The sequence below is a fragment of the Aotus nancymaae genome, unplaced genomic scaffold (assembly GCF_030222135.1).
Source record: "Aotus nancymaae isolate 86718 unplaced genomic scaffold, 86718_ANA_hifiasm-v0.15.2.pri h1tg000036l, whole genome shotgun sequence".
In the NCBI taxonomy this organism is placed as follows: Eukaryota; Metazoa; Chordata; class Mammalia; order Primates; family Aotidae; genus Aotus; species Aotus nancymaae.
In genome coordinates, this window is record NW_026988450.1 from 64,990,008 (window position 1) to 64,992,157 (window position 2,150).

Consider the following 2,150-nt stretch of genomic DNA (forward strand, 5'->3'; position numbering starts at 1 on the left):
CTGCATTTCTAACAAGTTTGCAGGTGATGCTTACCCAGGGGCCACACTTTGGAAACCACAGCTCTTGGTTAAGTCCCCCTGACTGACTTTTCATCCCATGTTGAGCAGTGTTTGGCACATTTGTTTGTTGAATGAACACCAAAAGGTGCTCTAACACAATACACTACAGAGAAAGACCCACCTACAGAGGAAGACCCACCTACAGAGAAAGACCCACCACAAAAATCCATTCTGAAAGTATAAGTTTGTAATTCTACTTTCCCCTACAGTGTGCTCCATTTGCAAAGCCAAAATCTACTCACCAGAATAGAGACTCAGAAGGGCTGAAGTGACAAGGTAAGCAACACACATTTCTACAGATGGAAAAGTGCGACTCCTCTTGGTTGGCTGGTTAGTTTTTTTCCTAGAGGCAATGAATGCAAGCATCTAGTATAGAAGAGCATCAGCAGAAGATAATCTTTTTGTCCAAGTGTGCTTTAAATCAGGAGCAATAATTTACTGCTAACACTGAAATATATTTGGAATTCATGGAGGCTTTGCATTGCCAGCCTCTAATCACTCCTCAGCAGAGTACCCCAGAATTGCTACAGTCCGTCAATACAAGATGGGGGATTGTCATCTGAGATTTGCCACATCAGGGATTCATCAAAATGCAAAATCAACACCTTCCCTTTCTCTCTCTCCTACCCCAGATGATTTCTGAATTTCTGTACATTTGTGAATTCACAGAAGCATGAACAGAATGACATGAACATTACAAATGCAAATGTCTTTGTTCCTAACAAATTATTTCAGTTTTCCCTTCTTCCATAAGTCTGGGAATGGGAGGAAACGGACTTCACATTACCACTGCAAAATCAAAATCAAAATCACCATACGTTTAGAAGCCAGAGGCAAAGGTGACCTCTAGTTTTCCAAAGTTGTTTTGTCAGGGATAGCTTTTAAGCACACACAATCTCAAATATTATTTTTCTAATGCTGATTTGCACTTTAATAAAACTGACATCTGCATCTCTAAAGAAATACTTCACTGTCAAAATAATTTAGCTTAATTTTGTTTGCTTGAAATGTTTTCATCTCAGACCAAATTTAGAATACCCCACCACCTGTTTACACCAATCTCCAGCAAAGCAGCAAAAGCTCACCTCTTCCATTCACTTCCCAGCTGGAACAGTCAAGGTGATGGGAGTTGTGAGATGTTTTAAATTAGCTTCCAACTCCTTGTTCATTTCTGAGAGAATATGCTACCCTGGAGCTTCAAATGGTACACACTTCAACTCCAGAGTGCATCAGAGAGCATCTTTGCAAACAGGAAGCCTCAGTCAAATAAGGGACGACATTCTGCAGGAAATGTTGAGGCACATAACAATACAAAAGAATGGTGAATAATCTAGGCTATTTTGGAAACAATACTGAAAGCTCTTGGTACCTCCTTCCACATCTGTAAATGAAGGTGTTAGTGGTCACAGAGAGATAGGGCTAAGTCCTCTCCTGCTATAAAGATCTGTTACCATATTTGCAAAATACAAGAGCTTTTTATTCTCCAATTGCCACTTAAGGGTGCATCTTCTAAAATCTTTTGAGGCCTAATAGCTAATAGCAAATAAGCCTTGACATATACATGAGTTGGGTTAGGTTGTTTTTTTTATTTATTTTTATTTTTTGAGGTTGAAAGCAACAGAAACCAATTCATACTTGCAAAGGAAAAAAAAAAGGCAGTATTATTAAGAAGATTCAAATGTGTTTTCGTGAGATTCAAAGGCAAGAATCAACAGGCCTCAGAAAGACACTGGAAACAGAAAACCCCAGAGTTAGAACCCAGGCAGCATTCTTTGATTTTCACTCCCACTGATTCTTCCCCTGTGCTCTGCTACTCAGCCCAGAATTACAAAGTAGTCAAGGGGTCAGACCACCTCTACCCAAGAAATGAGCCTGGATGGACACTAGCATCCCCTAATTGTTGTTTATCTGAAAAGGGTAACTGATTAAGATGTTCACCTTAGTCCGGTTATAAATACAGACACTGGGAGCTCACCACTGGGATCCTGTGAATCTTGGGATCAGGATAAATTAGGGGATGAAACAGCTCCCAGAAATTGGTGGGGGAAGGGTAGAAGAGAGAGTGGCTCACCACAGAAGAGATGCTATCA

General features: G+C 40.3%; 1 long non-coding RNA gene across 1 annotated transcript; it reads right to left on the reverse strand.

The window, feature by feature from the left end:
* Nucleotides 1-302: 302 nt before the first annotated feature.
* LOC105710824 (uncharacterized) lies at nucleotides 303-1,289 on the reverse strand. Its single transcript, XR_001105886.2, has 2 exons — nucleotides 1,146-1,289; nucleotides 303-403 (listed from the first exon to the last, which is right to left on the reverse strand). It is a non-coding gene; the product is annotated as an uncharacterized LOC105710824 (long non-coding RNA).
* Between the last annotated feature and the right edge of the window lie 861 nt (nucleotides 1,290-2,150).